Genomic DNA, 14,835 nt, shown 5'->3' on the forward strand with positions numbered 1-14,835 from the left:
AGAAACATGTCTAAATTTTTTTAATAAATCAATCAAAGAATTTATAATCTCAAGGGTTAAGGTCTTTCTAATATATATCTTCTTTGGAGAATCAGCTATGCCTAGATTGATTTCCTCTAGCTCTTGTGGTTTTTTATCTTGTGCATTTGAGTGTACTCTATCTTGATCATCCAAGGCACTTTCCAATACAACCAAACCCTTGGGTACCTTGTTATTTTTAAATCACAGGATCTCTTGCATAAAAAATATTTCTCTCACATAAATTGTTTCTACCAAGGCACTCCAATCAAGTTCCCACCCATGATATTTCTCCTCAAAAACTTGCCAACTATGTATATTATCTTGGATTGAGTGCCTATTCTATAATTCTACAGTAGATACACCAGAAAATGACATATCATCAAGCTTTATGGCCACATTTGCCAATAGATTTTCCATCTTATTATTACTTCTTTCTTTCCATATTCTTAAAAGCATCAAAAGAATCAATTATGAAACATTCCTATATTGCTTCAATTTTTTATTTTTTGACACATATATACCTCTAACCTAAGAGATGATTAAGTCAGAATCACCAATAACATGTATTTTCTTGATTCCATGCTATGCTACAAATTTAAATCCTAACAACAAAGCCTTATATTCTACAACATTATTGGTACATGTAAAATTTAGAGAAAAGAAAATACCTAAATGTATTTTTATCTAGGAAGATAAAGATAATTCCAACTCCCAATCCTTCCTTTGAGCTTGCTCCATCAAAGTACATGTTCCACAAATTTAGAGAATTCAAGCAACATGTGTCCTCCTATTCGATTAGTGTAGACAATTTTTCAACTTCTTGGATGATCAATTTAGCTCTGAAAGCATTCACATTTATGTCTACGAAACAAGTTGTATCCTTGTCAATATTTTCCTCAAAGATATAAGTTACTCTTGGTTCTCTATTGACCTTGATAGCCTTTTCTCTTACTTAAAAAGTGGCATATGACAAATCACATTGCATACTACCTCCCATGGCAGCAGTTCACTTCCTTTGACATAGGCAAGAGAAAGAATAACTAGGGCCAGATGCTCACCCAACTATCCAAACCACCCTACAAGAGTTAACACAATAGAAGAAAACACAAGGAACAAAAACCAAAGGAGGAATAAGAGAGAATACTTTTATGGATTCATCATAATATCTTCATACATGCCTAGCTGTAAGGCCTTCTAGGTTATGGCCAATTTAAAATACATTCATATACAAAGATCTAATAGTAAATTTGTACCTTCAATTTTTCTCTCTAATCTTCTTCACCAAAAGCTTTCCTAAATCTAAGCCTAAACACTCTATTTATGCTTGCCAAAATGGCTTACAAATCATTCTAGAACATTACATAAGAGGAGGGCCGACCCAACAATGGTCTAGAATCATCCCAAGAAAAGATCTTAACATAAATGTCACAAAAAAAATAAATCCTACAAATCGACCCACATAAATCACATCTAATTACTGGCACTCAGCATACACTAGATAACTCAGCACATGAAGGAACATTCATCATACACTAAGTAACTTAGCACATGAAGAAACACTTGGCATATACTGCGTAACTCGACATGTGAAAGAACTGCTACAGTAACTCAACATATGAAGGAATTTCTACAATAACTAAGCACATGAAGGAAATTGGATTGCTAGGCACATGAAGAAAACTAGATTGCTAGGCACATGAAGAAAACTAGATTACTAGGCACATGAAGAAAACTAGATTACTAGGCACATGAAGGGACTGCTAGGCACATGAAGGAATTGCTAGGCACATGAAGCACTACTAGGCACATGAAGGAACTGCTAGGCACATGAAGGATTGCTAGGCACATGAAGGAACTGCTAGGCACATGAAGGACTACTAAATGAACAAAATGAGCAAGATAACAAGGCAACCCAAGATGATCCTACATCAGACAACCAGGGTTGAGAGAAATGATTCTCTTGAATCATTGAGATGTCCCAACCTAAGCTAAATCTAACTCAAATTAAGAAATCCATGAAGCATCTTCAATAGGTCTGTTCTTGCACTACACCAAATATTCATTGTAATATTTTCCCCTTGTGCTCTTGCCAACTATCTAATCCAATATCTATTCAACTTCTTCAATCTACTTCTTAAGATAATCATTTGATACAACAACTTCATCCTTTGACTCATGATACTTATACAAATTAGCAATATTGAAAATAGGAGACACATCCATGTCATCAAGTAACTCAACTTCATAAGCATTGCCATTGTTAAACTTCTTCAAGATCTTACAAGGTCCAAATTTCTTCATCTTCAGCTTACTGTATGTTCCAACTAGGAATCTTCCTTTCTTCAAATGAACCATCACCTCATCACCAACTTGAAAATCATTGTATATTCTAGACTAATTAGCATTCTCCTTATACTTTTGATTACTTTTTTCCAACCTCAACTTCACTTCTTATGTAAAGACTCCATAAAATCAACAAATTCTTCTATTGTAGAACTTCTCTTTTCTTCACTACCAACATCTCTCAAATCTGATATACCTCTAGGATGTATTCCAGTAACAATCTCAAATGGTTTCTTCCCTCTACTCCTATTCATAGAATTATTATATGCAAATTCAGCTTGTGCCAATACCATCTCCCAATTACTTGGCTTATTCCCAACTAAACATCTTAGCAAATTACCCAAGCTTCTATTCACAACCTCTGTCTGACCATCTATTTTTGGATGGAATGTAGAACCAAACTTCAATTTAGTACCCATCTTCTTCCACAAAGTCTTCCAAAAGTAGCCAACAAACTTATTGTCTCTAACAGAAATAATACTTCTTGGTAATCCATGCAATCTCACAATCTCTTTAAAGAAAATTTCAGCACAATCTATTTAAAGAAAATTTCAGCAACATGTTCAGCATCTGATGTCTTCTTACATGGTATGAAATGATCCATCTTAGATAATCTATCCAATATAAAAAATATGGAATCATACCCCTTCACTGTCTTAGGTAATCCAAGAACAAAATCCATACTAATGTTAGTCCAAGGTTTCTCAGCAATAGTAATAGGTGTATACAAACTAGTATTTTGATTCACTCCCTTTGCAACTTAAAAAACTCCACAACTCTTTACAAATTTATGAACATCCTTATACATTTGTGGCCAATAATACTTCTCTTTCAACAAACTCAATGTCTTATCAATTCCAAAATGTCCAGCTAATCCACCACTATGTTTTTCCTTAATTAGATTCAAACTCATAGGACTTCTAGAAATACACAACTGAATGCCTTTAAACAACATACCTTCTTGAATGAAATACTCATCATACTTACTTATGTGGTTTGTTAGATTTGGTGCTCTACATTCTCTCTACACCTCAGAAAAATTAGGATCAACATCATATAACTCTTTCATCTCATCAAAACCAAGAACTTCAACCTTCATTTTAGTCAAAAAAGAATGTCTTCTAGTACTTTTTTAGTAACTCCACTCTTATGCTTAATGGAAAATGTAAAACTCTACAAATACTCAACCCACTTCATATTCCTTTGATTCAATTTATGTTGACTTCCCAAGTATTGTACAACTTTATGATTAGTGTACAACACTAACTCCTTAGGCATCAAATAATGTCACCACTTCTTCAATGCTTGAACAATAGGATAAAACTCTTAATCATACATAGAATATCTCCTTTTAGCATCATTCAACTTTTCACTAAAGAAAGCAATAGGCTTACCTTCTTATAGCTCCTATTGCATTACCACTTGCATCACATTCAACTTGAAATACTTTCCTGAAATTAGGCAAAGCCAATATAGGTAATTCAATAACCTTTTGTTTCAAAGTCTCAAAACTCTTATCAGCTCCATGTGTCCACTTGAATTCTTTTTTACCTCCCCTCAGTGTCTCAGCCATAGCATTACAAACAACACTAAAATTCTTTATAAACTTTCTATAGAAACTAGCCAAACCATGAAATGATCTTACCTCACTCACATTCTTAGGTGTAGGCCATTCTAAAATTTCTTTAACCTTCTCAAGATCCATCTTCAAACCATCAACTAAAATCACAAATCCTAGATACATAATCTCCTCTTGTATAAAAGAATACTTTTTCAAATGAATCAACAACTTTTCCTCTTTTAACCTCTGCAATACTTGTCTAATATGCTCAAGATTTTCTTCATTAGTCTTGCTAAATATTAGAATATCATCCAAATAAATAATCACAAACTTACCAAAGAATCTTTTTAGAACTTTATTCATCAACCTCATGAAAGTACTAGGTGCATTAGTCAAACCAAAAGGCATAACCAACCATTCATACAAACCATCTTTTGTCTTGAAAGCTATCTTCCATTCATCACCTTGTCTGATTCTAATCTGATGATAACCACTCTTCAAATCAATCTTGGTAAAATACTTTGCTCCACTCAAACAATCTGTTATGGCATCCATCCTCAGCATAAGAAACCTATATTTCACTGTTATCTTGTTAATAGATCTATATGGTGTTTTCTTTAATAAAACCTTTCTACAACAACTCATGCACTTGTCTATTAAGTTCTTCATTCTCTGTAGGTGTCAATCTATATGGTGCTTTATTTGGCAAACTAGCTCCAGGAATCAGATCCATACAATGACTTATACTTCTTACTAGATGTAAACCATCAGGAATATCATCAGCAATAATGTCTTTATACTCATTCAATAATTTTTTAATTTCTACTAGTACTCGACTATCACTATTTTCTATCACTCGATCATTACTAGTTTCTACTAATTGGTCATTACTACCAAAACTTGGTCCTCTAAGAACTATGGAAAAATAGACTTGATTCTTTTTCATTTCCTTTTCAAATTTTTTCCCATTAACCATGCAAATTTTTATAGCAGTACAATTAGCCTCATATGGACTTTCAATCAAAGGCAGCAATGTTTGTTTCTTCCCATTTACCTAAAGAGTATATTCATTCAATCTTCCATCATGTATAACATATCTATCATATTACCAAGATCTACCCAACAAAATATGACAACAATCCATGGGCATAATATCACATAAAGATTCATCAAAGTAATGTCCAATTTTGAACTTCATAAGGCATTGCTCACTTACCAATATCTTATGATCATCTTTGATCTATGAAACATGATAGGGTTTTGGATGTTTTAACCTCTACAATTGCAACTTTGTAACCAACTTCTCTGATGCTAGTGTATACACTAATCTAATGTGCTAGAAATACTAATTCAATGAAAGCATTTACACATTAAACTAACATAACATATAAGAGAGACGAAGAGAAGACAAACTCAAATGAGAATGTGATCCATGGATAGGCTCTCTCAATGAGCTTGTTCTCTTGTTTTTGAGATGTGTCTATGTATAGATTGGGGATGTATGCTCAAATGCTCAAAATGGCTTCAATGGAGATGGGTAATGGAAAATTGGTATCTTTGTGAGCTCTCAATTTGGCATTATAAGGGTATGGATATGGATTTTGGCTCTCAAAAGGGCATGGTAACTTTAGCTCAAAGATTTTTGTTAAATGGCTTGGGAGGGGATTCAATTTATAGGCTAAGGGCTTGAGAGATGGAGGGCTAAGATGCAAGGAGAGATGAAGGCTTAAGGAGGGCTAGGATGCACTCAAAGGAGAGCACATGGATTGTGCTTGTTTAGCACCAATGGGAAGGTGACACTTGTCACAAAGAGGATGAGTGTGAGAGGGTAGTGTAAAGGGTTGGTTAAAGGCATGATGAGTGGTGTTGAGTATGTAAGAGAGGTGTAAGAGGAATGAGTGTGGAAGAGGGAAGAGTGTGGAAGATGGATGTAAGAGTCATGAGTGGGCTTGTAAGAGTCTTTTATGGTTTGTAAGAGCACTCATGACTTGGTGGTTGAGATTTTTGAGGGGAGACTTTGGTTTGGTTTAGGAAAGTCTTAAACTTGTTTAGGGAATGTGACAACATTAGGGGGTGGATTAGGCTTGGGTTTAGGATTAGATTAGGGATGTTAAAAATGTGCAAGTGGATGGCATTAATGAGGGTGGGTGAGTTAGTGGCTAAGCTTGGTTAGTATAGTTGGATGGGGTGGATTAGGCTAAATAAAAGATTAGGGATAGGTTAGGGGTTTTTTAGATTTGAGGATTTTATTTATCAAATAGATTTATTTAATAAATAGGTATTTTGGAATTAGATAGGAGAAAAGGATTTAATTGATAAATAATAGGTTATTTGATTTATCAATTAGGACTATAGATGATTATTTAAATTAATCAGCTAGGGATGGTAAAGGATTAATTAAATAAGAATTTAATTAATGATGCCTTTAGAGATGGCTAAATTTGATTACCAAAGTAGTGTAATCAAATTTAGGTGTCTACATTTTGCCCCTCTTTTTGACATAGTGTTGAGACAACACTATTTCAAAGAAGTTCGAGTGAAGATGACATGTGGAAGATGTTTTAGCAAGAAGGTTGCCCCAGTCTCAGATAAGAAGAGAAGAGACTAGACTTAGATGATGCTCCCTCAAGAAGGCAGCGAAGAGAGAAATGAGGCTCGACGGCTTCTTGAAAAGTACAAGAAATGGAGATGAGCAGAGACATAGATTGGCAAAGAGAAGGGGCTGAATTAGCTCAAACTCTCACTATGGGAGAATGATAAAGGAAAATCAGAGGCACAAAAGTAAAGCAAGCTTAAGACTTTCCAAGATTGGGAGGGGATGATGAAGGAAAGGAGCACTATAAAAATGAATCCAGGATAGGGAGATGGATGATGGAATGATAAAGCTGATGCAATAGGATTTCAAAGAGTCAGTTTGACAAAAGATGGGTTTCAGAGATCTCTAAGACTAGGATTGTGGATCTCGAAAGATGAGGCTTGGTAAATTGATTTGATTGGTGGATCCCTAAGACTAGGATTGTGGATCCCTAAAGCTAAGTGTGAGGAGTGACTCAAAGAGATACTGATGCATAAGCTAGGGGAGGAGTGACATATGTGGATGGGGGACAATGGAGATGAAGGAAGTCCATTGAAGCTTTTTGAGCAGGGGGATACTTCAAAGAGAAGTACCACCATGTAGTTGAGCACTAGATTTTCTATAGGACTGTTGGTTAATTGCCAAGGTTACCAAGAACATCAAAGCCTTTTCACCAACCATCTAAAGGACTGATGAACTAACTCAAAACAAACATGCAAGGATTGCCCCAGTATCACACATGAATCCTAGAGGAAGCAGCATGGAAACAAAACTGGGTAACCCACAAGCAAAAAAAGAAAACAAGCGAAAGACATGATCAAGAACTTACACTCTGATTGCCCATTCATAGCATACCATGATATGGAAGATCATGGAAACCTTGAGGAGGGAACAAGGAGATTGCTTGGAAAAGATATTTCAAGACCCAAAAAGGAAGATTCCAAATCAAAAGAAAGTGAAAATCCAAAAGAGAGCCATTTGCAACCAAGATGGGTAGGATGAGGTACTAATGGACCAAGATCAAACATGAGGAAAGCTATATCCTGCAAGGATCTATCAGAGATCACCTATGCTGATGGATCTGGATGAGTGATGTGTCTGGCAAGCTGAACTAAAAAGGAAAACACTTTGGTGATAGAAGATCTAGCTAAAGGATGCATTGGAATAGCTAACCAAGATGTGCGATGTGTGCAAGATGCTGATCAAGGACAAACTGACATGAAAGTTAGATAGATACAATGGTACTAAGCTAAAGAGGATGTACAAGCTAACTGACCAGGATAGTTACAAGCTGAAGTTGACCAAGATAGTTACAAGCAGGCAAAAGCTCAGGATGATAGGATAGCAGGATAGTTCAATGTTGGTGCAAGATGCAAAAGCTAAGGATGGGGCGATAGTGAAAGATATGGATTTGGAGAGGATGCATCCTAATGATGATGAGAGATTTTGTGACCAAGGATAGCTAGAGGAGTAGGATGAGATGGCTAGATAGGATGGTAGATAGCTAGGATTATGATGGATATAAAGAGATGACATTGGGTTTTCATGAGGATAGCCTAGAGCTAGATACTAATGAAAAGGGAGGATGGACAAGACAAGGTCTCCAAGGAATACAATGCCCCTAGTTAGAAGATGACAATGTGGAAGGAGGCCTTACAATGGATGTGATAGGATTGAAGCTAGGATGGAAAAAGCTAAAGGGGCTAGGGAAATGGATGATAGCTGGGATGGTTGGCTGAAGCTACAGGAGATAAGTGGATGGTGTGAGATGGAAGCTGGAGGGTGGAGGATAGGTGGATAGATTCAAAGGTGAAGTTGGATGTCAAGAGATGACCAAAAGCATGAGGGTGATAGGCTAAGCTGGGGATGGTTAGATTATGCATAACGCTTGTTTGCCAAGTTTTCATCATGGTACTTGTCCAAGGCACTTGAATTGCCAAGTTTTCACCATTGGACGATTGTTTTGTTTTTTAATTATTTTTTTGACTTTTTGACTTTGGACTTAGCTGGAATGATTTTGGCTTTCTTAAGCTATTTTCAACTTCTTTGGGATTTTTCACTGGCTGTTGGAATGTTCAATTTTGTTGCTAGCTATTGGTACACCGGATGTGTGATTTATGCAATAGATTGGATTAGATGGGATTGATGGTAGGAGATGGAGGGATGAAAATGCTGGAAAGTAGCATGAGATGGGGATGCTTGCAGGATCAACATTGGTAGATGTTGGGACAGGTGTGAAAAGAGCATATGAGGGATAGATGGTAGATGTGGGCCTGATGGAGGATTTTTGGAAGCGCACTTAGGGATATAGGCACCCAAGATGGAGCTAGGAGATGGGAGACATGAGTTGCTGGATGGAGGATTAGCAATGGTGAATGCCATTATGCATTGGGTCTCAACTTTTTTCTTTGGGATCCACATAGTTTTGGATTTTCGTTTCATAGGCTTTTGCATTGTTTTGCATTCTTTGATTGGATTTTTCCTTTTTGGATTATGTCTTTTAGAATAGACATATGATTGCCTAGGATGTGAATTTTTAGCTTTATGCATTTTGAAGTTGGCATTCACATTGATGTGGTAAGTTTTGGGAAGATGGTTAGGAGAAGCTTTGTGAGATGGAGAGGATATGGAAGAGCGTGTAGGGGGATGATGATGGATGATGTGCCCTGATATGTGCCTTTGTTGATCTTGTGTAGGAATGGAGGGAATAGGATTTTTATGATGGCTGATAGGAGGATGGAGGATGGTAGATTTTGGGACATAAGGACCCAAAATGATCTTTGCGAATGAAGGGGGGATATGGTAGGTTGTTTTGGGTTTCAAAGATGGTGGAGGGGGGATGACATAAGATTTTTTGAAGGAGTGATGGGAGGCTAGCATGGTGGGTTCAGAGATAGGCTTGGGTTGGGGGTGTGGTGTACCAACACCTTTAGATGGTGAGCCTTTGGATACATATCAAAGACCATGAAATCCTAGATTCTGTTGTGCAATAATAGGCTTTCTGATTCCTTGTTCTTGTGGTCCTAAACCTTGACCTTGATAATGCCATCGATTGAGCATTTGAACTAGCTGAGGATACTTTTTTCTTGCAGAAGATGGTGGAAGTGCTTTCTCAGATGTATTGCGTCTAGGAGATACTGTTCTTAATTCTTCTGCTGAGAGGAGGCCACCATGGATGAATGTGAGTGAACCAAGAGGGTAGATTTTAGATGGTGGAATAGCTTGGATAGGTGGTAAGATGGAAGCATGGAGTGGAGGAGATGGTAGGATAGGATCTCTATTTAGCTGATGGGATGAAAAGATATTCTACAGTAGAGGAGGTATGGTTTGAAGTTTTGGAGATGGAGGGGATGGTGACTACACTATGGATGGAAGATATGATACGATGATATCTTCATTTATGCTTTGGGGGATGTCAACATGCTTTTGGGAAGGATCTTGATAGGATTGGATTGGAGTGTATGGTGTGATAGGAGGTGAAGGGATGGATTCTTCAAAGGCAATGGATGGATAGATGGGAGATTCGGTAGTGGAGATGGGTGAGTAGAAGATGGATGCATAAGGGTCATCATGGGAGATTTAGGAATTTCTTGGAGGTGATGTGGATAGGATTTGGAGGGATTTGATAGGTGTTGGGATTTTGATGCTTGTGGGAAGTGGAAGTATTTTAAGCAATTTTATGGATGCTATGGGGATCATAGCTATGGGAGATGGAGGTGATATTATAGATGGGGAAGCTTCATCACTGACTACTTCACATGGTTGGATTAGATGACATAGCTCATCGACTGCTGGAGGCAGCTTTTCTTGTATTTTCTTTGGGAGATTCCTTGGAGACTTGTGTGTCGGAGGTGGAGGTTAATTGATAGGAATAGCTAGTGTGATGGGGGTGGAGGATTGGAAGCTTGGTTGATTGGGTGATGGAGGAGAAGCTGGGATATCAGATGGCATGACTAGATAGTTTGGAATAACTCTTGGATTTTGGGGGATGGTTGGTGGAATGTTTCTAAGGCTCTCAAGATACCCTTCATAGTCAACAAGATTTTCATCATCATTGGAATAGGAGGTGGTAGGAGCAAGGACAATATGACCGAACACATGATGATAGGATTGGTAGTTCATGCTTTAATGATGAGTTTGATGGGGATGGGGTCTTGCATATGGATGAACATGAAAGCTCATGGTCGGATTTGGATTAAGCTCAGATTTTGGATTGGCTGATGAAAGATTTCCTAGGGAGAGTCAAAGCTGTATAACAGACCCAAGGAGGATTGGCTAGAGATTTTTGGCTTTCCTATGGATGGAAGACTTTCAAGGGTATGCTATCAAAAGGTGAGAGTTTTTGCTTTCCTATGTGCAGGATTGGTAGAGATTGTGTCAACTTAAGGATAGACTAATGATCCTATGGGCATGACATGAGATTGACCACTTGTGTTTCCCAACCTTTAGCTCAAGGTGATGAGGGATACAAGTGACAAAGCTGGGTTACCCTAGACAATGCTCTGTCAGAGGGATAACCTTGGTGAGATTGGTTGATTGGTAGGATTGATTGGATAGCAAATTCTAGCAGAGTGAAAAAAACTCTTTAAAGGCTTGGGTGTGATTTTTGATTGGGTTGCTAGCTAGCTGGGGGGATGATATGGATGGACTTTGGATTTGAAATTGTTCTAAAGCAAAGAACTAGATAGATTTGGTTGTGGCAGGGGAGCTTGGATGATCTTCTGATGAGGCAGTGACTACGCTAAGTATGCCTTGAGCTGGGAGATTTCTGCTTTTCTAAGATTTTGACCAAAGTTGGCAAACATTCATTCAAAGGCTATGAACAAATAAGCAGACAAAATTTTGGAGCAAGCATGTCAAACACACCAACATCCTAGGAAGCTTTCTACAAGAATGAAATTTGGTTTAGCTAGGAGGTCCTCGATATACGCAAGGTATGTGAAGCCCACATCTGTAGATGAAACCAAAATGATGTCACATAGCCAAGAGGAGCGGTAACCCACTTCTCCTCTTTCACTTTTCAAGGGTATAAAGTTCCTTGAGGCTTAGCCTGAGTGACAAAATCTTGATCCCAAGAGAGGTGTCTTTTGATTCACCTCCTGATTCTTATACTCCACCGGAACGCTGGAGTTGAGGTCATCCCAAGGGGTGATGAAATCCATAAGTAGGCCTCCTAAAAAAGAAAACAAGGTTTTGGATCCTAATCTTATGCACCCAAGATGGCCTCAAAAGACGACAAGGGGAGAGAAGACTTGGATGACCTTGGGCTAAAAAGCAGAGTTCCTTTCCAATTGATGATTTAGATTTTGTAAGCTACGATTAAAGACACTCATGATTATGGCATACAATGTTCATTCCAACTTGACAGCATCGTCAACATAATGGAAATCATGAATTCATCAACATAAGAAATGCGAGCATCATTGAGATGCATCAAAAACATGTAATGTTCATTGATTGTTAGGCATTCAAGATTGTGTTAGAGTGTTTTAAGCCCAAATTGGAAGCGTGAGATATTGCAATGATTAGTTGATTTTTGGCATTCAAGATTGTGTTCATTTATTTTAAGCATGCATTCCAATAAAAGGTTGATTTTTATCCATGGCATTCAAGAGTGTGTTTTTGAACAACATTCATTCAAAGAAAAATGCTTAAACATTCAAGTTCATTCCAAGGAAGACTTAAGAAATATGATTAAGCTCGTTGCTCCAACCTGCAATAAGACAAAAAAGTAATTTGATTAGTTACCCAAAATCTTCTAAAATGAAAGCTTAACTATGGAAAAAATCAAAATTTAACTTTTTTTGTTCGTTTTGATATGTGTAAAAATGCTTAGAATGGTCTATTTTCTACGGAACCACTAAAAGTCAAATTTTGATTTATACTCTTTTTTTTTCTTTTAAAAGTATTTTTTGGTTTTTTTTAAACATACAGGTTCATTTGTTAGTGTTTTGAAAGCATGCAAAGATAATGACTTGGACAAGATAGCCAAAAATTAGGCGAAAAATCTGAGAAAATATTACAATAGGTGAAGACGACAGTCCACAAGAAGATACGTCAATCTGCAGAGACACTGAACTACGGAGATGACAATAAATAGAGACACTGAACTACGAAGATGCTAGTTAGCGGAGACAACAAAGAAGATAAGCAAAGATGATAGTTTGAGTTTGCCAGCACAGGCTGCCAGAAAATAGGCAAAGACGCCAAAATTCACAGATGATAGTTTGGGCTTTTGGAGATGGCAGTTGAGCTCGTGCAAATGATGGTTGTGCAGGCACAGACGATGGTTTATCTTTTGTAGACGATGATTGAGCTTGTGGAGACGATGGTTAAGTTTGCACAGATGATGGTTGAGATGGTGGAGACGACGATTGAGTTTGCACAAATAATGTTTTGCAGAGACGACAGGCAGAGACGCCAAACTATGGAGATGACACTGCGCGAAGGGAACCAATGGGTGCAGGTTTTTTCCAAAAAATTTTGTTTTCTTGGTTATTTTTGAATTTTAAATGGTGTATCTTTCTCTTTAGTGCGTCCTTCAACCTGCAAAAATAAGAAAAAAATCTTGCACCCACTTAACAACAATAAACCATTAGATTGTTAGTTTGTAAAAGCAAAATATAGATTTAAATGGATGAAAAAATAAAAAATGACCCATAGCAGGGTCCCACCGAGCATGCCAAAATGTATACACTAATCTAATGTGCTCGAAATACTAATTCAATGAAAGCATTTACACATTAAACTAACATAACATATAAGAGAGACAAAGAGAAGACAAACTCAAATGAGAATGTGAGCCATGGATAGGCTCTCTTAATGAGCTTGTTCTCTTATTTTTGAGATGTTTCTATGTATAGATTGGGGATGTATGCTCAAATACTCAAAATAGCTTCAATGGAGATGGGTAATGGCAAATTGGTAACTTTGGGAGCTCTCAATTTGGCATTATAAGGGTATGGATATGGATTTTGGCTCTCAAAAGGGCATGGTAACTTTAGCTCAAAGATTGTTGTTAAATGGTTTGGGAGGGGATTCAATTTATAGGCTAAGGGTTTGAGGGATGGAGGGCTAAGATGCAAGGAGAGATGAAGGCTTAAGGAGGGCTAGGATGCACTCAAAGGAGAGCACATGGATTGTACTTGTTTAGCACCAATGGGAAGGTGACACTTGTCACAAGAAGGATGAGTGTGAGAGGGTAGGGTAAAGGGTTGGTTAAAGGCATGATGAGTGGGGTTGAGTATGTAAGAGAGATGCAAGAGGAATGAGTGTGGAAGAGGGAAGAGTGTGGAAGATGGATGTAAGAGTCATGAGTGGGCTTGTAAGAGTCTTTTATGGTTTGTAAGAGCACTCATGACTTGGTGGTTGAGATTTTTGAGGGGAGACTTTGGTTTGGTTTAGGAAAGTCTTAAACTTGTTTAGGGAATGTGACAACATTAGGGGGTGGATTAGGCTTGGGTTTATGATTAGATTAGGGATGTTAGAGATGTGCAAGTGGATGGCATTAATGAAGGTGGGTGAGTTAGTGGCTAAGTTTGGTTAGTATGGGTGGATGGGGTGCATTAGTCAAAATGGAGGATTAGGGATAGGTTAGGGGTTTTTTAGATTTGAGGATTTTATTTATCAAATAGATTTATTTAATAAATGGGGATTTTGGAATTAGATAGGAGAAAAGGATTTAATTGATAAATAATAGGTTATTTGATTTATCAATTAGGACTATAGATTATTAATTAATTTAATCAGCTAGGGATGGTAAAGGATTAATTAAATAAGAATTTAATTAATGATGCCTTTAGAGATGGCTAAATTAGATTACCAAAGTGGTGTAATCAAATTTAGGTGTCTATAGCTAGATTTGTAGAACTTCCACTATCAATGATCACTTTGCAACATTTTCTAGCCATCTTACATATTGTCTTGAAAAGACTCCTCCTTAAAATAGGTTCCTCATCACTCCCTTTATTACATAAGGTTCTTCTCACCATCAAATTTTCTCCAGCCTCAAGTCCACTTTGTCAACCCTCATCATCTCCTTGAATCACAACTTTTCTATTACCTTGCCCACTTTCAGAGGATTGACATTCAAAAGATCTACGGCCTTCTTTGTCACATCTAAAAAAATTACCATGAAATCCACCTCTAGAATAAGAATTACCTCTTCCTTGTTAAGAACTAGTGCCTCTTCAGTAAGAATTATCACTTTTCCTTTCGATCTTTCCTTTTTCATCATTCTTCCACTCAAATTTGCCTTTATTCTGCATAGAACTTTCAAATTTTCCACCTTCACCGTAAGATCTACCTCTGCCTCTCTAGAATCTGCCACCTCTAT

This window comes from Cupressus sempervirens, chromosome 4, assembly GCF_028749045.1.
Source record: "Cupressus sempervirens isolate cs-2001-9-10 chromosome 4, ASM2874904v1, whole genome shotgun sequence".
Taxonomy (NCBI): domain Eukaryota; kingdom Viridiplantae; phylum Streptophyta; class Pinopsida; order Cupressales; family Cupressaceae; genus Cupressus; species Cupressus sempervirens.